Consider the following 23541-nt stretch of genomic DNA (forward strand, 5'->3'; position numbering starts at 1 on the left):
TGCAGTCATGAACCACATAATGACATTTCAGTCAACAACGGGCAGTGCATATGCCCATGGCCCTGTGAGATTATAATGGAGCTGAAAAATTCCTGCAGCCTAGGGACATTATCGCCATCGTATCATCGTGGCTCAACGCATTACTCATGAGCTTGTGATGCTGCTGGTGTAAATAAACCTGCTATGCTGCCAGGCCTATACAAGTATCACGTTTAATTATGCACAGAAGGCTGGGTGCAGTGTCTCACACCTGTAATCCCAACACTTTGAGAGGCCAAGGCAGGAGGACTGCTGGAGGCCAGGAGTTCAAGACCAACCCTGGCAACATAGCAAGACCCTGTCTCCACAAAATATTTTTGAAAAATTAGCCAGGCATGGTGGCACACACCTGTGGTCCCAGCTACCCAGGAGGCTGAGGTGGGAGGATTGCTTGAGCCTGGGAGGTTGAAGCTACCTTGAGCCATGGTCGTGCCACTGCACTCCAGCCTGAGTGACACAGACCTTGTCTCACAAAAAAAAAAAATTATATACAGTACATAATACTTCATCATAATAAATGACTATATTACTGGCTTATTTACTGTATTATGCTTTTTATCATTAGAGTGTACTCCTTCTACTTATTTTTTAAAAGTTAATGATAATGCAGCCTCAGGCAGGTCCTTCAGGGGGTATTCCAGAAGAAGGCATTGCTATCATAGGAGATGACAGCTCCATGCATGCCATTGCCCCTGAAGACCTTCCAGTGGGACAGGATGTGGAGGCGGAAGACAGTGATACTGGGGATCTTGACACTGTATAGGCCTAGGTGTGTTTGTGTCTTAGTTTTTAACAACAAAGTTTTGTTTTGTTTTGTTTTGTTTGAGACAGTCTCACTCTGTTGCCAGGCTGGAGTGCAATGGTGCAATCTCAGCTCACTGCAACCTCTGCCTCCTGGGTTCAAGTGATTCTCCTGCCTCAGCCTCCTGAGTAGCTGGGACTACAGGTGCACACCACCATGCCTGGCTAATTTTTGTATTTTTAGTAGGGACGGGGTTTCACCGTATTGGCCAGGCTGTTCTTGAACTCCTGACCTTGTGATCCATCCACCTCGGCCTCTCAAAGTGCTAGGATTACAGGCGTGAGCCACCGCGCCCTGCCACAAAAAAGTTTTTAAAAGTAAAAAAAAAAAAAAAAAAAAGAAAAAATTTAAAAATGGGAAAAATCTTATAGAATAAGAACATAAAGGAAAATATTTTTGTACAGCTGTCCAATGCATTTATGTTTTAAACTAAGTGTTATTACAAGAGTCACAAAGTTAGAAATTTAAGTTTATAAAGTAACTAAGTTACAGTAAACTAAGGTTAATTTTTCTTGAAGAAAGAAAACATTTTTTAATGAATTTAGTACAGCCTAAGGGTACAGTGTTTACAAAGCTTGCAGGAGTGTGCAGTGATGCCCAAGGCCTTCCCATTCACTCGCCACTCACTCACTGACTCACCCACAGCAACTTCCAGTCCTGAAAGCTCAACTCGCAGTAAGTGCCCTGTACAGGTGGACCATCTTTTATCTTTTATACTGTACTTCAACTGTACCTTTTCTATGCTGAGACATGTTTAGATACACAAATCCCTCCCATTGTGTTACAGTTGCTTACGGTATTCGGTACAGTCACATGCTGTACAAGTTTGTGTCCTAGGAGGAACAGGCTATGCCATCTAGCCTAGGTGTGTAGTAGGCAAGACCATCCAGGTTTGTGTGAGTACACTCTGTGATGTTCACACAATGACGAAATCACCTAATCACAAGATTCTTAGAACGCTTCCCTCTTGTAAAGGGCTGCCTGACTGTATACTTGAGTCTCTCAGAAAAACCAATAACATACTGAGCTAAACACAGAGCATAAATATCACAAATATTTTGTGAAATTGGACAGTACCTGGGAGCAATCCAGCTCCAGGAGCGTCAGAAAACTGAAGCCAGAGTTTCAGGCTTCTTACACTTCCTGTGTTTCCACTTTGCTTTCCTTCGTTTTTTATTTTTTTAATTTTGTTTGTAGAGACAAGGCCTCCCTATGTTGCCAGGCTGGTCTCGAACTCCTGGGCTCAAGCAATCCTCCTGCCTTGGCCTCCCAATCCCTTATTTTTTAGTAAGATTTTTTAAGTTCTCACCAGTCTTAACTGTGTTTAGGAGAGCTGTGGAAGGGGAGTGTTTTTCTAGCTGGTACAAGATGGCCTGGAGTTTTTTCTAAACTTGCACAAAAATGCTTACTATCATCATAACCATCATCATCATCATCATCATCAAAGCCATAACAGCAGGAACTGAACTGTGAGAACATGCTGAAGGTAGAACTCAGGAGAACAGAGGGTCTCAGGACTATATTAGCAACTCTATCCTCTGGAGAATCTTCTTTCAGAGTTAGATCTTAGAGATCCTCATTTATATTTTATTTGTAAAGTCCGGCCTTTCTTTTCATTACCCCTGCTACATCTGCAGCCTGTTACAAACCTTACACTTTTTTTAATCTGTAAAAAGTGTTGCTTTCTCCAGTGCAAAGCAGGAGATAGACTCTCAGGAAAAAAGATGTATGTAATTATTACATGCATTATCTCACTTAAGACTTCCATGGATAGGTGAAGACCTTGTAACTGATGAGAAATTGAGGTTCAGAGAGATAAAATCACTTGTTCAAAGTAAGTAAGCTAGAGTTTCATAGAACAAGGATTTCATAGTCATCTGTATGACCCTCAAATTATGTTTTTAGTTACTAGATCACACTGTCTTATGAGATGATTTACAGTCAATTCTTAAGAAACCTGTGCTAAACAATTTCTTTGATTTGGCAGGCTGGCAGGAAGGGAAGGAAGGGAGGGGAAGGGAGGGAGGGGAGTGGAGGGGAAGGGAGGAAGAAGAGGGGAGGAGAGGTAGGGGAGGGAGGGAAGGGGAGGAAGAGGAGGGGAGGGGAGGAAGGGGGGAGGGGAGGAAGAGGAGGGGAGGGGAGGGGAGGAAGAGGAGGGGAGGAGAGGGGAAGAAGAGTGGAGGGGAGGGCAGGAAGAAGAGGGGAGGGGAGAGGAGGAAGACGAGGGGAAGGGAGGAAGGGGAGGGGAGGGGAGGAAGAGGAGGAGAGGGGAGGGGAAGGGAGAGAAGCCATCATCAACCAGTCTCCATTTCTCACCTGCAAGTTCTCAGGAATAATAACAAAATGTAGTAAGTTACTCTGACAGTTGATGCACTAAGGGCTTTGTATGATTAAGCTCATTTTAGTCCTCACAAGAACCTTATATCATCCCACTGCTTTTATTTCTAATGTACTGATGGGAAGTGGTGGCTGAGCTTAGGTCACTTAACTACTTAGCAGTAGATTTGGAATCAAAAGCAGATTGGCAGATTCTAAGCCATGCCCTCTACCCACCAAAGGACTCAGCACCCTGATCCAATATGCCTCTTCCTCATGCATTTCTATCTAGGGACACTTTCTAAGCATCCCTTGATACCATTTCTAGTTTTGAATCTGAATGTCTTGGAAAACTGTCTAGCTGTCCATGTAGCCCAGACAGCATATCCTGGGGCTCCACCTCCTGGTTCGGAATCAGTTTCATCAAATATTTTCCTTGACCATTGAACACCCGCCAGATTCACATCCCGCACATGAGCTCATTGACTGCCCATAGCGGAGGTGTGTGGTGGAAGTTTCTCCACTGCCACCCTCATTTCAGACCAGCGTCCTGTGGCTCGGAGAGGTTGTGTTAACAGAGCTAGTGCACTGGAAAGTCAGGACTTGAGTCCAGCTCTTTGGATTCCACGTCTCAATTCTTTGTATCATGTAGACAGCTGGTTCTCAGGAGTGGATAATCCAGCCCACCTCATTCCAGTTGCATTAGAAACTTGGTCCTATTTCCTATGGCTCAAATCCTCTTCTCAAGCCCTACTTCCTTTCCCAGAGGCGGAGCCTGGTTCACACTATAAGAGGCAGTAACCCGGGGGCGGCAGCTGCACAGGAGTGGGTGGCAAGGGGACAACTTTTGACCATCAATCTGAATATGGTATGTTTCTTTCTGTTACCTCTAATCTCTCACCATAGTCCCGACAACCATCATATCCATTTATCTTCAAAAATCACTGAGAGAGTGTCCCCTTTGGAAGAGCAACCCCTTGCGTTGCCTGCCCTACCAGCATATCTGTTCCAACCAGACCCTCTGCTCCTGGCCAGACCCAGCCATCCCAGACACACACCAGATAGCTGTCAGGCAGCCTTCCGCATTTGGAAGTTTTTCAGCAAACATAATAAGAGTTTCCTTTCCACCAGGGTTGGGAAAACCATCCCATTCTGAAAGACCAGACCACAAGCCTCTTCGTCTTAATACTTGCTGAAACAGAAGTAAAAGTAAAAAGGGCTTCTTAGCCTGGAGGCACCATTCTTGGCCTGGCAAACTTATTTCCATGCTCTTCACTGTAGGGAGAGGAGGGAGTTGGAGACGGAGTGTGCGGGTTGGTAGGAGCTGCCCTCTCCCTGTTTTTCTTGGTGTCATTTAACATAATTTAAAAGGCAAGGGGAAAAAACTGATATCTATGTGACTGCTTTCGCTTTAAACTTGTCCGACTTCGGAGGCTGATTATGGCCAAGTCACCCATATTTTAAAAACATTTACAATAAAATGATGCATTTTCTTTTTGTGCCATCAGCTTCCCTGATGAAAAGCAGAAATGCTTTAAAATTGTCCCTTTTTGTTAGCAGTAATGGCTGTGCTATATTTCAGCTCATCCCCCTCGTGGGCATAGAAAGGGAAGGGTAATAAAGGGCACAGCTGTAGACACTTTATGGCCTGCGTGGGGGCTGGGGTTGGGGGAAGGGGAGTGGAGGCAAGAAACAGATTGACTGTGTGTCAACAAATGCAGCTGGGAAAGAGAAAGCTCTTGAAGACCCCTGCAACTGAAAGTCCTGGATAAATGATGTTCCTATTTGGAAAGGAAAAAAATGGAGGTGAAATTCAATAAAGGATGGCTGAAAAGAGAAGGGTTCCAAAGGCCTTTCTCTGCAGCTAGGCAGCTCCCAAGAGAAATGAGCAAAAGTGGCCGTAGGCGACAGGGGGTGGGAGGGGGGCTGCAGCCCAAAGAGGCAACAAAGGCCCATCCCGGCCAATGCATTACAACGCCAGGGTTGGCCAAGCCGGGCCCTGATGAGCCCGGCCAAGTTGGGGGTGGAAATGGTCGAGTTGAATGAAATGCCCCAGGAAACCCTGACACAGTTATATTCCAGGGCGTGCTCATGCCTTGCATTTGAGAAAGAAAAAGGCAGAAAATAGATGACCCCTTAGGGCAGAGGCTGAGTCAGGTTATGATAGAAAAAACGTTGCTCTGGGGGTCAGGAGACTTAGATCGAGCCCCAGCTGTGGCACTGACCAGCTTTGTGAGGTAAGCATGTCCACGAGCGGTGTCAGCCCTGAATCTGCAGGCCCTTGATTGGTGATGAAAACTTGCCCTTCCAGCGTCTCACTGGAATCTCACCAACACCCTGGAAAGCAAGTTGGGATCCTTGGCCCTGCCATCTGCACACAAGAAAACGAAGTCTCAAGGAGGTTTCGAAAGTGTTTGCTGAGGGTCACACAAATAACAAATAGAAGAGACAGTCTTCATTTCCAGGAGAACCCCTTCCTTCCTTTTCCATTCCATTGGCCTCGGCGAATGGGGAGAGAAGCTTTCCTTCATGAGAACCCCATAAGGAAAGCCTCTAGGAGGATGTAGCTGCATCTTCTGGGGACCAGCACTTCCCACAGAGGTTGCTGGGCACCAACTCTAAACCAAATTATATCTGTTAGAAAGCAAGGAGCGGCCAGGCACGGTGGCTCATGCCTGTAATCCCAGCACTTTGGGAGGCCGAGGCAGGTGGATCATGAGGTCAAGAGATTGAGACCATCCTGGCCAACATGGTGAAATCCAGTCTCTACTAAAAACGCAAAAATTAGCCGGGCGTGGTAGCGCGCACCTGTAGTCCCAGCTATTCAGGAGGCTGAGGCAGGAGAATCCCTTGAACCCGGGAGGTGGAGGTTGCAGTGAGCCGAGATCACACCACTGTACTCCAGCCTGGGTGACAGAGTGAGATTCCATCTCAAAAAAAAAAAAAAGAAAGAAAGCAAGGAGCAGAAACCTCACTCAGTCTGGCTTATATAAGAAGCGAATCTCACAACACTTGGAAGTCCAGAGGGTTGATCTAGCGGCTCTACGCTGGTAAGGAAGCATCGCTCTGCTCCATTACTGCAGAGAGAACTTCACCCCGAAACTAGTAGCCAAATGGCAGAAGTTCCAAGCGTAACATCCAGACATGACAATAACCAAGAAGATCACCTTTCCCTGCAACTCCCTCTTAAGAGTAAGAAACCTTCCCAACAGACCTCCTGAAGACTCTGGACAGAATTGGGTCATCTGCCCATTCCTGAACCAATTATCAAGGGGAATGGGATTACCCTTAGTTAATAAAAGCCTTTACCTGGAACTAGAGCTCAGGTCAGCTCTCCCCGAAGCCCATGGTGGGGAGTGGAGACGTGAGAAAATAGGATTCTGCTGGAAAGAAAGTTGTAGAAACAAATTTTGGATAGACAACCAATAGTGACCACTGAACAAATAGCATCCGCTAAAGAGGTTTGAGAAATACATGGCTCTGACTATGTACCTGCTGGAATGGCTAAAATAAAAAAAGATGAAATGTGTCCCCAAAATGAGACAATGCATATTAAGTCCTTAGCATAACACCAGGCACATGGTAAGCAATCAATAAGTACTATCTGTTATTATTATTGTTATTATTATTACTGAGATGGAGTTTCACTCTTTGTTGCCCAGGCTAGAGTGCAATAGCATGATCTTGGCTCACTGCAACCTCCACCTCCCGGGTTCAAGTGATTCTTCTGCCTCAGCCTTCCTGAGTAGCTGGGATTACAGGCATTTTCCACCATGTCCGGCTAATTTTATATTTTTAGTAGAGATGGGGGTTTCTCCATGTTGGTCAGGCTAGTCTCAAACCCCCAACCTCAGGTGATCTGCCTGCCTTAAGCTCCCAAAATGCTGGGATTACAGGCGTGAGCCACCACCCCTGGCCAAGAGTCTGCATTTCTAACCAATCACAGCTGAAAGCAGTGATGCTGGCCTGCAGACCACACCTTGAGAAGCAAGGCTCTAGGTCTCAGGGAAAGCATGAATCAGAGGAATTGGAGAGAAATGGAGGGGAGGGGTTCTCCCACAGGTGGTGGGAACAAATCTAGAGTGTAATGTTACAAAACTGTTATCAAGTCTGCATTTAAAGTTGGTGTCACTTAAGAAACACAGGTTACAAAATAACTGGTTGCCACATATTAGCAAGAATTAGACAAGCCTGAACTATAGTGTTGTGATTAAAACAATAAACAAATATGTAGGGTGTTTTAAAAATACTCAATTGCTCTGCTGTCTTATTAAATACATGGCCTTATGAGGTAGATTTTAGCATTATCCCCATTTTACAGAGACTTCAATGAATTTGCCCAAAGTCACCCAATCAGCATAAGTGACTAAAACTAGATTAAATTTCCAGCTTGTCTAACTCTACATTTTTTTAAATCTTTCAAGCTTTTATGTAAGTACAGTGATCCAGGATGGATTTTAGATCTTGTTGAAAGCAGCCACATCCATGGGCTATACATAATCCTCAAAAGCAGCGATCTGCTTCCCCAGCATATCTGTTTCAAATTTATCATCTTCAACCACACAATGTATTTGAAGTTTCTTAAATCTGTATCCCACAGGAAATAGTTTAGATGAGCCCCAGACTAAGCCATCTGCTTGGATGCTTCTGACTCACTCCTTTCATTTTGCCATATCTGTCTCATCATCCCAAGGTTTCACATCTAAGATGGAAGACTTGGCAACAAGTGCAGGTTTTTTTCTTTTAGGTTTGATGATCCTCTCTAATTTTTGCACTTATCATGTATTTTTTCTTCTATTGGTCTTATTTTACTGTTTTTTTTTGTTGTTTTGTTTTGTTTTTGACGGCGTCTCACTCTGTCACTCAGGCTGGAGTGCAGTCGCACGATCTCGGCCCACTGCAACCTCTGCCTCCCGCGCTCAAGTGATTCTCCTGCCTCGCCCTCCCAAGTAGCTGGGATTATAGGCACCCACCGTCACGCCCGGCTAATTTTTGTATTTTTAGTAGAGAGGGGGGTTTCACCATGTTGGTCAGGCTGGTCTCAAACTCCTGACCTCAAATGACCTACCCGCCTTGCCTCCCAAAGTGCTGGGATTACAGGCATGAGCCACTGAACCTAGCCTTAAGTGCAGGTTTTTTGGCTTTCTTTGATTCATATTGTGCACGGCGTTCTTCCCTTAGCCTCTTTGCTTCTTCAATTTCCTCCTCATCAGATCCAAGGAGATCAATTTCATCATCATCTTTACTATCTGTAGCTCCACTTCCTGTAGTGTCTTCCACCTTAGCAGGACCATACCTGCCCACAGCTTTGTTCACTCCCGGCAGGCTGGCCTTTTCCTAAGACTTGATCTGATTATACCAACGTAGGGCATGACACAAGTCAGCAAGGGGTGGGCCGGACACTGCTTCACATACTGCCACATGTGCTTGTGATGGCACATACCCCTTGATGTAGCTCTTGTCCCCCAGGTAATTGTTGAGCACCTGGAGGCCAGCCGGGCTGTTCAGATCTCTGAAACCCATGGCGGCGTCGGCTGTATCCAAGAGCTGGGAGCAGCAGAGAGAGCGCAAGTTGTGGGCGCCCTGCGGTGACAGAGGAAGAAGCTACATTCTTTTTTTTTATTCCTCTAACATTTCATCACCCAAGCTTCCACTCCCCAGCAGAAAAATAAGTAACCTTGTTTCATATGTAGACCTAGAACCTGTCTTTGACTGATTCTTGCTCCCACTTGCTACAGCAGGACCCTAGTTCCAACAATCCCCAAAGTGTTTCTGGAAATCCCCATAAAGTATATTGCATGGATTCACAAAATTAAGATAACCATCTGTAAAGCTTAAGCTATATATATTCAGATCGGTGTTGTTTCAATATTCCTTCCTCCACATCCTCACGCCCTTACCGAATATCCAGCCACACTTTCCTAATCACCATTCCTGGAACATCTGATGCACCTGTCATACCTGCCCAAGCTCTTCTCCAGTGATGAATCCCAACTTCTCTGCTTGGTGAACTCCGCTTTCAGAATCCATCTCAAAGTCACCTCCTCTGTGAAGCTGAGAGTGCCTAGAAAAAATAAATCAGTGATTTTTTCCTTCCATTGTGTCTAATTTATTAACCAACACGTGTTATAAAGTGCCTTCCAGGAGCCAGAGTATGAGGATTAAAATGAATGAATAACGTAGAGCTTAGCGCAATGCCCAGCACCCTAAAAGCACCGCATAGGAGTTAGTTACGATGCCGACGATGACTGTGATGCTGCTGCCGGTGCGTCTCAGAGAGAGAAAGGACTAACGCACAACCCGGGATTCAAGGGGCCTGGAGCTGCTGAGAAAGGCCCACAGGAAATCCCAATACCGTGCAAATTGAGCTTTGTAATAAGGCACAGGGCACTTTTGGATCACACGGACGGAATTCTCATCCAGTCTAGGTTCTGCAAGAGATCAAAAAAGTTCTTCCAAGGAGTGGGCATGGATTGGAGCAATATAAATAAAAATAAATGCACACTCCAAGAAGCTGCTAAAGCTCTAACCCTTTCTGGACTACGCTTTGGAAGTGCCAGTTTACACCAGGCTCGACAGTCGAGCCACTTGGATGCGAGAGCCCATGGTCCATCTGGACCACCCAGCCTGCTCAGGACACCCGCCTCGCGAGTGGCAGGGCCAGGATTCATGTCCATATCTGACTGGGAAGCTTTCCCAGGGAAGTCCGCCCCGGACCCCTGGAGACCCACATCGTCCGGTGTGTTTTTCCTTTCACAACACTCCCACAGCCTGTAATTACATGATTATATATTTGGGGGCATGTGTTTACTGTCTGTCTCCCTGACTGGGCTGTCAGCGTTTTGCTCACCACTGGATTCTCAGGGCTCCGCGCTCAGGAAAAGTTCAGCGAGGTTTGTGTTCAGGGAACTGAGGAGGGTGGGGCCCTAGCGAGGAGCAGCTGGGCCCGGCGCAGGGGTGGGCGGGGCCCAGGGAGTAGGCGGGGTCTGAGTGAGTGGCTGCTGGACAAGGAGTCTCTCCGCAGGTAGCACTCTGCCGAGAGCAACCCTGAAAGTCTAAGACCCTCGGGGGTGAACAGCCCCTGTCGAATGGGTAACCTGCTCCAGCCAGACCATCCTCCACCATGTCCACATTGAGCTTTCAGAAAATGTACATTCTAACCATTGTAGTGGCCCTTTCTCGCCTTCAGAATAAAATCCAAATCTTAAATGCAAGATTATAAGCATCTTTATTCAGTTATATTTCAAACGCTTATTATTCGGAAGGGTTTTTTTAATTAAGCATTAAAAGCTACTTTAATAAAGCAACTCATGGATATGTGATAAAATTGCACAAAACTAAATACACTCACAAGTGTATGTAAAACTGTGACATCTGTATAAATTTGGCGGGTTGTATCAATGTTAATTTCCTGATGGTGATAATGTAATATAACCTTGCACCGTGTTTCATTTGTTTTATTTCTTAAAACTGCATATGACTCTAAAATTACCTCCAAGTAGTTTTTTATAAATATACATATATAACAGAAAATAGTTGCCAATAAGCTATTTTTTAATACTTTCTATGTATACCTCGTGTTCCCTGAAAGGTACTTGAAGGGAAGAACCAGATCTGATTAATTTTCGTAACAGCAATAGAAGTTAGTAGTTTCGTACATAGTACAAATGAATTTCTAAGAATTCTTAGGCCACAGTTTAGTGCCTAACTCGATGATTAAGCTTCTGGGACCTTTTAAGGCCCTGGGAGAGACCCTGGCAAAAGGTTCACATGATCATATATTTTTGTAAAGTTTGAAAAATTAAGACATTTTAGTGGCCATCTATTAAGATCACTGTTTCTTTTCATTCTAACTTTCCTTTATCAAATTTCTCTTCCATCAGGTGGCAGTGTCCTGGCTCAGGGCATTTTGGGGTCTTGCTAAGGGGAGATTGAGTTGGAAATGCTCCATTTTAATCACACTTTGGAAAGATGCTTTGGGGACTTTTCAGTAAAACAGGTGAGAATTTTGCAGTCTCCTGATGCGGATATATATGAAGGGCATCTTTTATTTTTGGCATCTTTAAATATATTTTTGAAATCCTCTAGAAAAATTCATATAGTAAAAAAATGGTACATGAAACAAAAAGAAATAAAGATGAGCAATAAAACCAAAGAAAATTATTCTGACACTGAGGAGCATAATAAAATCAATTTCAGGTAATACTAAAACATAATTAATTGAGAATAAGAGACACATTTTAAATAACAATAGTCAGGCTTTTGGATTGCTTGATAATCTAATGATAAGAGTGAATTACAGGGACCCACTAGGAATAGATTTAAACTTGCTTACTGATTTGCTAAGGAATACTAACAACTATGAAGATAATATCAAACACCTGACCCACACTATGGGGAAGACCCTGAGGACATATTGGTTATGGCTGTTGTCAATTTAATGAGTCACTGTGCATTAAGCATTCACTGTGCAAGAAAACTTTAGCTGCCCTGAAAACTTATAGTTCATTCACGATAGGCATTTGATATTTCCTTAAATTTGACAACAATTTTAAAAAAATCTTATATCCCTTATATGTGACATTTGTTACAGAGCTGAAACAAAGAATTCCAAACTCTCCATATAAAAACAAATTATGTTTTCATTATTATTATTATTATTATTTGAGACAGAGTCTCTGTTGCTCAGGCTGGAGTGCAGTGGTGTCATCTTGGCTCACTGCAGCCTCTGCCTCCCAGGTTCAAGCGATTCTCCTGCCTCAGCCTCCCAAGTAGCTGAGATTACAGGCATACGCCACCTCACCTGGCTAATTTTTGTATTTTTAGTAGAGACGGGGTTTCACCATGATGGCGAGGCTCGTCTCAAACACCTGACCTCAGGTGATCCACCCGCCTTGGCCTCCCAAAGTGCTGGGATTACAGGCATGAGCCACTGCACCCGACCTCCATATAAAAACAAATTATGATCAACCACACTAGGAGAGACAGGTTGATTATCTTTCTATTTTCTCTATGGAAAATGTAACAAAATCCTTGTTTATACAAAGATGTGTCTTGGTCCATTTGGGTTACTATAACAGAATACCTTGGCCTGGGTATTTTATAAACAATAGAAATGTATTGCACACAGTTTTGGAGGCTGGGAAGTTCAAGATTAAGGTGCCAGCCAACTCAGTGTCTGGTGAGGGCTTGCTCTCTGAGTCAAAGATGGCACCCTCCTGCTGAGTCCTTACATGGTGGCAGGGACAAATGAGCTCCCTCGAGCCACTTTTATAAGGACATGAGTCCCATTCATGTGGGTGGGGCATCATGATTGAATCACTTCCCCAAAACCCCATCTCTTAATGCTATTACATTGGAAATTAGGTTCCAACATAAAAATGTTGCAAGGACACCAACATTTAGACCATAGCAAGGTGATTAAAGATTATGCAGCCAAATATAGTAGGAAAATGATTATAATAGAGGATTTCAAATCGTTAATAAAACATTTTAGGTGTTTTTCTGAATCTCGTGATGTTTGTGGTACCAGACAGCTTCATAAAATTTGTATGTAAGCATTCACTTTCATGTCTAACTTGGCATTCATAGTTTTGTATTCTTTTCTTAGAGAACCAAGAACTACAGAAGCATCAGGCCTCCTAAACCTGGATCTGCCTCCATCTCTGTAATACAAGGGTATACCTGCCTCTGCTTACGTTGTCAGCCCCAGCTTCCACCACCACCTACCATCCCCAACCACACAGACACACCCAGGAATTCCAAGCACCAGCACTTCACATATGTTACCTCATTTAATCTTCACACAAACTCTTTTAGCTAGATTCTGTTTTTATTCCTACACTGACGGATTAATGGCAGAGCGGGTTCCAGCATCCACGCTATTAATGACAACATTTGGTTTCCTCCCAGTGTTGGTCATATCATCTTTAAAATTTATGAAGAACTACTAACAGTGCTAGAGTTAGAGGCATTATCATTTCATTCTCATAACAACGTCAGGAGGTAGATTGAGACTCTTCACTTCCATGCAAGAAATGCTAAGGATGCATCAGTCAGGACAGGCTAGGACATGCTGCAGAAACAACCTCCACAATCTCTGCGCAACAATGAGGTTATTTCTCAACTCCTGTTCTATTTGTTTATTTCCTTCCAGTCATGTGGCAGAAACACACCAGTGATCCTGCTGTCACAACCCGGCCTGATTGGGGCTGCTCAGATTAGAGATAAGCATGAGATGCTATGGGGAAAAAGGGACAGATGGCACCTAACCTAGCTTTGGAAGGTGAGAAAAGAATGACAAGGATGCTTTCCTAGAGGAGCTGATACTTGAATGAGCTTTAGAATAGAGCAAAAACTAGCAAGGTGGGTGACAGGAGGGAGAATTCTTTTTTTTTTTTTTTTTTTTTTTGAGACGTAGTTTAGCTCTTATTGCCCAGGCTGGCATACAATGGCGCGATCTTGGCTGACTGCAATCTCTGCTACCTGGTTCAAGCAATTCTCCAGCCTCAGCCTCCTGAGTAGCTGGGATTACAGGCATGCACCACCACACCCAGCTAATTTTTTTGTATTTTTAGTACAGACGGGGTTTCACCATGTTGGTCAGGCTGGTCTCAAACTCCTGACCTCAGGTGATCCACCTGCCTCGGCCTCCCAAAGTGCTGGGATTACAGGAGTAAGCCACCGTGCCCGGCCAGGCAGGAGGGTTTGCTAAGAAAAAATTACTGCCCCTAATTTACAGAAGAGAAAACTGAGGCTTCTCCAAGATCACAAATCTCACCAGCAGAGGGCCAGAGATAGACTCGGTGAATTGTTTGCTCTCCTTACAATGTTGTACGTCTGTCTTGCATGCAAATGTTTCAACATGCCTCTTCCCCTACCTGAATCAGAACCCAGCCCTCCAGCCCCAGTGAGGGGGCACAAAGAGGAAAAGGAGCTGCCGTGGAAGGAAGGCATACACCAATGAGCTCCTGGAGGTGGGGGTCTGGGGGACGAGCACGTGGGAATCAGCCTGAGCATTCGTGAGCTCTGGAACTTCCGGACCTTCATTTGAATCTTTAACGAGCTGGAATGACCTGAGAAAGAGGACTGGGAATCTACTGGGAAAACCCCAGCTCAGAGGGCCTCCGGGGAGGGAAACTTCCTCAAATCCCAGGCTTTCTGGACTCTTCGTCTAGTGCTCCTCCTACTCCTAGTTGCAGCAGACACTGTGTTGAGTACCTACCTGCCCAGCCTACAACTGCCTCCCTGAGACCCGTCCCCTCACACTCACTCTCAGAACCTTCTTGGTAATGTCTGTGCCCATCCACCCCAGCCTCAGCTAAGGTGGCCCAGACAGGGATGTAGCACAGACAGAGCGGGACAGGGAGCAAAGACTGTGTGGCTCTGAAGCGAGTAATTGCAGCGCCGAACTTTCCGGGACACCCAACAGTGGTACCATTCTTTTTTTTTTGTCTCCCTTAAGGCAGTTGAATGGGTTCTGGTGATGGTTCTGTTAAATTAAGTTTAGCCTAAAACTGCCTCCTTACATGTTTTCAGTTCGGCCTAAAGGTTTTTCCTACCTAGTGAACTGTAACCTAACTGGATGTGTGAACAGACTGTAACCTCCTCTTGTGCCAGTCACTGAGTTTCTGCCAATCACAGGTGACCAACTGTTCAAATCATGTTTAAATCAGGCGAATGCATGTCGTAACCACGTGGGCTGTTTCTGTACCTCCATTCCACCTTCTGTAGGTCATTTTCCTTTCTCTGTCCATAAATCTTCTTATACCATACGACTAGCTGGACCCTCTCATTGAGAGGCTGCCCAATTCACAAATCCTTCTTTGCTCAGTTAAACTATGTCAATTTTTAAATTTGTCCTCTTTCTTCCTCTTTTTCTTTCCCTTTCTTTCTTTCCCCTTCTTCCCCTTCTTCCCCTCCCTCCCTCCCTCCCTTCCTTCCCTTCTCTCTCCGTCTCTGTCTCTTTCTCTCTCTTTCTTTCGCCCAGGCTATAGTGCAGCGGCATGATCACAGCTCACTGCAACCTTCCACCTCAGTCTCCCAAGTAGCTGAGACTACAGGCGCATGTCACCACATCTGACTATTTTTTGTATTTTTTTATAGGGACAGGATTTCACTATGTTGTCCAGGTTGGTCTCAAAATCCTGGGCTCGAGCAATCCTCCTGCCTCAGACTCCCAAAGTGCTGGGATTACAGGTATCATCCTGATGCTGCCTGTCAGATTGTGTGCACGTGTGCCTTTTCCTGGGGCATGTTTCCTAGGAATCCTCTTAAGATCCTAGAGTGATCTATGGCCCAGAAAAGGTTAAGAACTACTAAAAGAAAAAAACCGGCCGGGAACCATGGCTCAAGCCTGTAATCCCAACCCTTTGGGAGGCTGAGGTGGGAGGCTTGTTTGAGCCTGGGAGGTCAAAGCTGCAGTGAGCCGTGATTCTGTCACTGCACTACACGGGTGTGTGCAGGGTCTTATTCCTGTCCCCTCTCCCTCCCTCATCTGTTTTCCAGAGGTCTCCAGTTTTGGTCACTGAGGTATCCAGACCCAATCTCAGGTGGAACAGAAACCAGAGTCCTTGGTGGCAGCTCTCGGGCCAGACCCTAATGCTCTTGATGGCTACTGTAGTACGCACGGGCAGAGAGCTGTGGAGTTTGACTTCCTGCCTGGAATCAAGTCCTTTCTAAGGACTGAGAGTGAAAAGGGAGCTGCTTGGAGAGTCCAGGCTGACCCACTCATGGAGGGAGCCAGGGAAGGGGGGCAGAATTGGCATGCCGTCTCATTCGTTTTGAAAGAATATTGTCTGTCTCCCAAGAGATGGGCTCAGTGCAGACTCTGGAAACTAAGCCAAGATTTTAGGAGGTCTGGATTCCTCTCTCTGCATGGCAATACATAAGCCCCATTCTTGGGGACACTTTGGGCATCACAAAATGATAGACAAGAAAGTCATCAAAGCTGGGCGTGATGGCTCACACCTGTAATCTCAGCACTTTGGGAGGCCAAGGTGGGCGGATCACAAGGTCAGGAGATCGAGACCATCCTGGCTAACATGGTGAAACCCTGTCTGTACTAAAAATACAAACAATTAGCTTGGCGTGGTGGCAGGTGCCTGTAGTCCCAGCTACTCGGGAGGCTGAGGCAGGAGAATCACTTGAACCCAGAAGGCGGAGGTTGCAGTGAGCTGAGATTATGCCACTGCACTCCAGCCTGGGCAAGAGAGTGAGACTTCATCTAAAAAAAAAAAAAGCCATCAGAAAATAATAATTTTTTTATTTTTTAGAGACAGAGTCTCACTGTCACCCATGCTGGAGTACTGTGGCATGATCATAGCTCACTGCAGCCTTGAACTCCTAGACTCAAGCAATCCTCCTGCCTCAGCCTCCTGAAGTAGCTAGGACTACAGACATGCATCGCCATACCTGATTAATTTGTGTGTGTGTGTGTGGAGACTGGGGTCTCACTATGTTGCCCAGGCTGATCTCAAACCCCTGGTCTCAAGCAATCCTCCCACCTTGGCCTCCCAAAGTGCTAAGATTACAGATGTGAGTCACGGTGCCCAACTGAGAAAATTATTTTTAAACGCAGGTCACATTTGTGGTTTGTGTTACTTCCTGATTTTGCTAATTAAAGCAATACACAAACCCACCCCTTCCCTTTTTTCCTCCTATAGCTCTATCTATGAAAATTCTATGATGGGCATTTTCTTCTTAGTTTTCCCCAAAGCCTAACCAGTGTCTCTGGGACTTCAAGCAGGGGAAGACAACGATTCTTATGAAGACAAGATTGTATAGATTTCTATTCCGGTCAAGTGTTAATACCCAAAGAGTAGTTAATGCTTCCTTCCTCACTCCCCAGAAATCTTGGCAGCTGATCCGTGTTGGAGGCCATCCCAGACCTAAGGGCAGGAATATGGTGGCCATAAAGATGGAGAAAGTTGCTAGAGTGGATCAACTGTAGACTCCAGCTCCTTATGAAAAGTGGAAAGTACATGCTGGGTTACAAGCTGACCCTGAAGATGATCAGACAAAGCAAAGCGAAATTGATCATCCTCGCTAACAACTGCCCAGCTTTGAGGAAATCCAAAATATAGAGTGTACTAGGCCCTGCTGGCCAAAACTGGTGTCCACTATTATTGCCACTACAAATGGCAAGACTGTTCAATTAGGCACAGCATGCAGAAAATACTAGAGCCTGTACATTGTCTATCATTGATCCCAGTGATTCTGAGTTCATTAGAAGCACGTCAGAGAAGACTGGTGAAAAGTAAACAATACAAAATTTTTCTTTAATAAAACTCGCCAGAACTTTTTTTTTTAACGAGTAGTTCATGTCACCATTGCAAGAGACAGTTGGAATCCTCCCGTTTCTCCTGTTCTCAGTGTCACACACTGAGAACTCCTGGGTGATGATAATCTCAGAGGGGTTCTCTATCAGATGTCACCTCCATCTCAGAAAGTGATGGGGGGGAAGTTACATTGGACACTTACTGAGTACCAGGCTCTATGCTGCTTTGACACATCCAATGCAGGATTTATGATCCTCATTTTTCAATCAGGGAAACTAAATCTCAGAGCAACAAAGCTTTCCCAGGATAACTTAGCTAGGGGTCTCAGAGTCTGCCTGCAAACCTAAGTCTGATCTGGCTCCAGAAGCTGTGGGCTGTCCACTCTGTAGCTCTGTTTCAGAAACATCACTTTCCTTATTGTCGGTTAAGATTCCATACTGCCAGACCAGGGAATCCCATTCTCTCCCAATAGCAAATTTCACAAACCCCATAGTCGACAGCGAATTGGAGAGTTGCCCCATAAAAGCCTGGGCATCCATCTACTAAATGCAGGCTGGGGGAGGGGCTCAGGCAGTTGCTGGTTCTGGTCCCTTCTTGAGTTTGACTTCATTTCCCATCCTTGGAGGCTGTGGGACACCCCCATATCCTTCCCACACATTGACCTTTTTTGATTAAATAGGGAGAATAGGTTTTTGCTTCTTTTTTCCTTTCTTTCTTTTTTTCAAGACAGTGCCTCACTCTGTTGCCAGGCTGGAGTGCAATGGTGTGATCACGGCTCACTGCAGCCTTGTACTCCTGGGCTCAAGCGATCCTCCTGCTCAGCCTCCTGAGTAGCTGGGACTACAGGTGCACACCACCATACCTGGCAAATTTTTAAATTTTTTGTAGAGACGGGGTCTTGCTATGTTGCCCAGGCTGGTCTTGAACTCCTGGCCTCGAGTGATCCTCCTGCCTCAGCCTCCCAAAGCACTGGGATTACAGGAGCAAGCCACCATGCCTGGCTGGTTTTTGCTTAAAATCACATGAGGCCGGGCACGGTGGCTCACGCCTGTAATCCTAGCACTTTGGAAGGCCGAGGTGGGTGGATCACAAGGTCAGGAGATCGAGACCATCCTGGCTAACACGGTGAAACCCTGTCTCTACTAAAAATACAAAAAATTAGCCGGGCGTGGTGGTGGGCGCCTGTAGTCCCACCTACTCGGGAGGCTGAGGCAGCAGAATGGCGTGAACCCGGGAGGTGGAGCTTGCAGCGAGTCGATATCGCAACACTGCACTCCAGCCTGGGTGACAGAAAATCACATGAACCCTGATTAAGACAGAAATAATCAATCCAGTTCTTTTTGTTTTGTTTTGAGGTGGAGTCTTGCTGTGTCGCCCAGGCTGGAGGGCAGTGGTGCAATCTTGGCTCACTGCAACCTCTGCCTCTTGGGTTCAAGTGATTCTCCTGCTTCAGTTTTGGAGTAGCTGGGATTACAGGAGCCCACCACCATATCTGGCTAATTTTTGTATTTTTAGTAAAGATGCGATTTCACCATGTTGCCCAGGCTGGTTTCAAACTCCTGGCCTCAAGTGATTTGCCTGCCTCGGCCTCTCAAAGTGCTGGGATTACAGGTGTGAGCCACCGTGCCCAGCTTAAATCCAATTCTTTTATTGCTCACTTTTCAAAACGTTCCTGAAAACTTCAATAATGACATTTATGAAGTCTCAGACACCAGGAATGTCTGCACGGTTGGTCACGTGGCAGAGCATCTGGGGTCTTCCCCATTGTCTTCTTTTAATAACAACCTCTGCCATGTGCACGCCACACCTTCTCCCAGCTGCCTCCTGGATTTACAGGAAGCACAGCCTAGTGGGAGATGCTTAGGTTTGGGTATCAGAGCAGAGTTTGAATCCTGGCTCTACCAACTTGAGTAAGCAGCTTCACTTCCCAGAGCTTCCGCATCTTCTCAACTGCCAAATAGGAGTAACAGCATTTCCATCACCTGGTTGTTTTAAAGATCTCAGAAAATGAAGTCTGTAAAACAATGAGCACAGAGAAGACATCAATAAATGGCAAATGGTACTTTGATTTTAACCCCAGATTTTCAGGGACTGTCTTTATGACAGTGTTCTCTCCTGTTGTTCATGTAAACCTGGAATGGAATTATCCTGGACTTTCTGATATTTTAGTATCCAAAAGGCATCTCCCAAACCAACACCTTATGCTCTAGAGTCTGGTTTGGAATCTGTGGTCTGCACTTAAGACCTGGGCCTCAGAAGGGGTGGGTGGTGGCAGAGCCTGCTCGATTGTCCCTGACAGGGGAATTTCATCACTCCCAGGCTCCTAGTCCTGGTTGACAATGACACCTCTTCTAAGCAGGTGGCACTGTCCCTGCTGCCCCCACAGAGCCGCAATCAGGCCCTATGCTTGGCCTTGCCAGGCTCCTGGAGAGCTCTGGATACTGGTCATCAGCCTCCAGTGCCAGCCGTGCAAAAAGAGACCACTTTACAATTTGATACAAAGCATCAGCCAATCTCATTCACGGTGTCTGGATTATGCTAAGCTCCGGAGGGAAGGCTGCTAAGTAGCACTTCCACAGGAGCTCCCTTTCTGCCTCCCCACTACTGAGATGCTTACAGACCCAGAAGAACATGCAGTGCCTTGTCTTTTCCACTGCTCATCTCCCCAGATGTCAAGAGATGTTGTTCCAGGGAACAGTCTGAGAGAAGCCCCATTCTCCTCGATGCTTCTCACCTGCCAAGAAGCCGCGGCCCACAGGTCACAGGTGCCTGGTGGAGGTGGAGGAGCTGCCAGAAGGCGTCAGCCCATTCATGCTGGTTGAGAAATGGCCTCCTCTGTGCCAAGTCCAGCCTTGGCAGCTCCGTCGCAGGGCCTGGTTCTCATTCACAGCACCTGTCTTCCCAGGCCTCAAACCCCATCTCCCACCCCTGCTGCTTCACACAAATGCAGGTGACCCCATGACCAGGGCCTCCCTCAGAGCCCATGGTTCTTCTGACAAAGCCCTGCTTGTTGGAAATGCTGAGTCTCAGGGAGTCTCCAGTCCTAGAAATAAGAGAAGCCAAGAGATGGATGATCCCGCCTTTCATAGGAAGGAACTCCAGTGGAGGCAGAAGGATCTTGGAAAGCATCATTCAGTCCGGCGGATCTCAGCCCTGGCTGCGATTAGAATCTTCTGGGGGAACTTTAAAAAATGAGATTCTGATTTAAATGGGGGGTGGGGAGTGGGCAGTGGGGTGGGAGGGAGAACCCTCAGGGGAGCCCAAATTGAGAATCCCTAATCAGGTACAACCCAGAAGCTGTCTTACACATGGAAGAATGGAGGTCCTTAGAAGAGAGCCTTTGACGTTGTTAATCTCCTCTAACTCACCTGCTTACAGCTGCAGAAACTGAGGCCCAGAGAGGTTAAGTAGACTCAAGGCTCATGGCTAGTAAGTGCTACCTTTTAGTATTTTGGGCAGTTTTACTTTTAATTAGCTCAAAGTGGTTCTGTTTCTATCATCTCTGGTTTTACTGCGTTGAAGAGTTGCTTTAAACCTATCATGATTCCCTAATGGGCCAGGCTGGAGTGCAGTGGCATGATCTCGGCTCACTGCAAGCTCCACCTCCTGGGTTCATGCCATTCTGCCTCAGCCTCCCGAGTAGCTGGGACTGCAGGAGCTCGCCACCACGCCCGGCTAATTTTTTGTATTTTTAGTGGAGACAGGGTTTCACCGTGTTAGCCAGGATGGTCTTGATCTCCTGACCTCGTGATCCGCCTGCCTCGGCCTCCAAAAGTGCTGGGATTACAGGCGTATGCCACCGCGCCCGGCCAATTTTAAATATTTAGATATGGGATGTGGGCGTCCATTTGTACCCTTGCCTTGGCCCTGCATGTTCTGGGGACATCTGCTTTTCAGCTTTGGCCCCTGTAGGTGGAGGCTTCATGGTCCCTGACTTGTGAAAAGGCCCCTCAGGTCTCCCAGAAAGGAATGGAGGGAACTGGCCTCAGTGTTGACCCCTATGGATCTCAGAGAAGGCAAGGTGGTAGTCAGCCTTGCTGTGGGAAGGCAAGTGGCCCAGCCCTCCAGTCTGTATAAGAGCAGCACTGGCAGTTGCTGATGGGAGTCACAGACTATACTTATGGTCAAAAAGAATTCACAAGGTGCTGATGTATTACAGAAACAGGATGTGGCATCCCCAAGCCCTGGTTGGTAAGTACCTCCTTTCTTTCTTCCTGCAGTACTTCTTACAAAGTCCTGTTTTTAAATTCCAAGGCTATGGTCCTTTTCATTTTCACAACAGAATTTCCATGGAATACATGAATACTAGGAACAGGACTGCTGGGTCATAGGGTATCTCAGATACTAATTTGCCTAAGTAATTCTAGACTGTTCTTTAGAATGGCTGCACCTGTCTACCGTCACACCAACTGTGCATGAGGGCACTACTGCCCCCACACTTCTGCAAACACCTGTCATGATTTAGTTTTCTAATTTGTGCCAGATCAGCAATAGAAAAGTTATAAATATTTGTTGCTCTAATTTGCAATTTTTAAATTACTAATGACTTTGAGCATCTTATCATATACCTGTTAGCTTCAATGATCTCCACATCCTCCCATGTAGTATCAGCCTGCCCATCTTTCTCTAGGGTTCTCTGCAAGGATAGCTGAGACAGACTAGAACCAGTTTGCTGATATCTAGAGTTGCTATGACACAGAATAGTGGAGAGACCACGCTGGTACAGCATTAGCCACTCCTGTTTCCTCTCATCTCTTTAGGACTGCCTCTCTTACCTTCTGGCCCCCCAGCTCCCTGCTCTCCAGTTGTGCTGGCCATGAACATACAAGGCCATTCCTGCCTCTGGGACTGTTACTGCCACTCCTCTGTCTGCTGGGACCACTGACATGGTCAAGGCTTCTGCCCACTCTCCCTGGAGTTTCTGCTCAATGACATCTCAGCAGTGACATCTTCTGTGACCTCTGTATCTAGAGTAGCACTTTGACTACTTTCTCCCCTTAGTTTTTTTTCTTAGCACCTCCCATGACCTGGCATTCCCATTGCCTGTTATGTATTTACTGGTTTGTTTACGTATCGTGTCTCTCCTAGGTGCCACAAAAGCAAAGACTGTGACTGCTTGTTCACGTCTATATCTTAAGTGCCTGGAAGGGTGCCTGGCACATAGTAGGCAGTCAATAACTCAATAATCACTTGTTGAATAAATTCTTTTTAAATGCATGATATTTATACGTATTAATGGGGTACATGTAGAAGTTTGTGATATGCATAGGGTGTGTAATGATCAACTCAGGGTATTTATCATTTCCATATATCATTTCTATATGTATTTATCATTTCTACATGTTCTACATTTCAAGTCCTTTTTTTTTCTTTTTTTTTTTTTGAGACAGGGTCTTCTTCTATCACACAGGCTAAAATACAGTGGCTCACTATAACCTCAAGCTCCTGGGCTCAAGCAGTCCTTCTGCCTCAGTCTCCTGATTAGCTGGGACTACAGGGACCCGCAACCCTGTCCGGCTAATTTTTAAATTTTTTGTAGATGGGGTCTCACTGTGTTGCCCAGGCTGGTCTTGAACTCCTGGCCTCAAGCAATTCTCCCACTTCGGCCTCCTAAAGTGTTGGGATTACAGGCATGAGCCACTGTGCCCAGCCTCTTCCAGTTACTTTGAAAAATACTACATGCTGTTGTTAACTATGGTCACCCGACTATACTAGCAAACATTATAACTTATTCCTTCTATCTAACTGTATGTTTGTACCCATCAACGTACCCAACCTCGCTTCATCTCCCTTCCTCCAACCCATTGAATTGAATACATTTTAATTAGTTTCTCCTACCTAGACATATAGGCATAACACTTACATGTAAACATTTGGACATTTATCAGTTTTCTCAGGATGGTTTTTAGATCCTTAGAAAAATGGGCTGGGTGTGGTGGCTCATACCAGTAATTCCAACACTTTGGGAGACCGAGGCAGGAGGACTGCTTGAGGCCAGGAGTTTGAGAACAACCAGGTCAACAAAAAATTAAGAAATTATCCAGACACCGTGGGGTGTGCCTGTAGTCCTAGCTACTCAGGAGGCTGAGGTGGGAGGATCGCTCA

The 23541-nt window shown here is 45.8% G+C and overlaps 2 pseudogenes; one reads left to right on the plus strand and one right to left on the minus strand.

The window, feature by feature from the left end:
- Nucleotides 1-7614: 7614 nt before the first annotated feature.
- On the minus strand, nucleotides 7615-8680 carry LOC100580294 (annotated as a pseudogene).
- Nucleotides 8679-17418, plus strand: LOC100580957 (annotated as a pseudogene).
- Nucleotides 17419-23541: the final 6123 nt, after the last annotated feature.

The sequence above is a fragment of the Nomascus leucogenys genome, chromosome 10 (genome assembly GCF_006542625.1).
Source record: "Nomascus leucogenys isolate Asia chromosome 10, Asia_NLE_v1, whole genome shotgun sequence".
In the NCBI taxonomy this organism is placed as follows: domain Eukaryota; kingdom Metazoa; phylum Chordata; class Mammalia; order Primates; family Hylobatidae; genus Nomascus; species Nomascus leucogenys.